Below are 1,010 nucleotides of genomic sequence, written 5' to 3'. Positions count from 1 at the left end.
ACACGGATAGCAGAAATGAAAAAAATGTGGAGTAATAGTAGGGATCGGGTATCCTTCTTCCAAGTCTAGTTTCACATAATGGTTACGGTTAACGTACCCAATTGCAAAACTTACATGTTGATACCATGGTGGGGGAGTAGACCTAAGCGGTAAGTATGTTGAACAACCTGTAATGTCTATAACGTGTAAGAGCACATTATACTTTGAAGCAATCAGGACACCAATTTHAGDCATGRTCATCCAATGTTTAACTGGGGCACCTCGATCTAATTGAAAGAAGTTTAAAATATTGTAAACTATATTCCAATATTGACTTCCAAATATGTTGAGGTATTCTGTCTTGTATGCGTCTAACTCTTCCATCAAGTTATACCGAATTGTTGGHCATGCATCTTCATGAAGACCAAGGTGGACARYTATTGCTCGAAATCCACAGTTTCCATCACCTCTCACATCATGTACATGTCTGATGTAAGGGTGAAACATTTCAGGAAATTGATTAATATATGGATGCGCATTATAATTATTGCTGACGAACGAACTATGTATTGCTGGTTCCTGGTAGCTTATTTCATTCAAGTCAACAAATGATGATGCGTTCGAATAGCTACGTGTAAGGGGTCTTTCAACAGTAAAAGATGGATCAACATGAGCTGTAAAAGACGGATCAACATGAGCTATATATATATATATATGAAGTAATTTGTAAATAAATATATTAGAAAATATAAAAATCTAATAATATATATATATATATATATAATATAAGAATCTAAATATATATATATATATATATATAATATAAGAATCTAAAGAACCCAAGGTCGAGTATCATTTATAAATTTTAGGGGACTAAAAAAAGTAAATTGTCAATTTTTTGATATGAAATTACATATCAAAAGAAGAATTTTTAAGATTAAAAATGAAAATGAAGTAAAAGAAGACAAAGAAGATGAAAAATAAGGTAATAATATGTAAATAAATAAATAAAATAAATATAAAAATCTAAT

At 30.2% G+C, this 1,010-nt stretch overlaps 1 protein-coding gene across 1 annotated transcript in view; it reads right to left on the bottom strand.

Moving 5' to 3' along the window:
* Window positions 1–1,010, bottom strand: part of LOC112529236 (E3 ubiquitin-protein ligase RNF25) — a 10,981-nt gene that overhangs the window by 694 nt on the left and 9,277 nt on the right. The gene's annotated exons all lie outside the window — the stretch shown is intronic.

The sequence above is a fragment of the Cynara cardunculus genome (genome assembly GCF_001531365.2).
Source record: "Cynara cardunculus var. scolymus isolate 2C chromosome LG 16, CcrdV1, whole genome shotgun sequence".
Classification (NCBI taxonomy): Eukaryota; Viridiplantae; Streptophyta; class Magnoliopsida; order Asterales; family Asteraceae; genus Cynara; species Cynara cardunculus.
The sequence above is the reverse complement of the archived record's forward strand: the minus strand, read 5'-3'. Positions and strand labels throughout refer to the sequence as shown.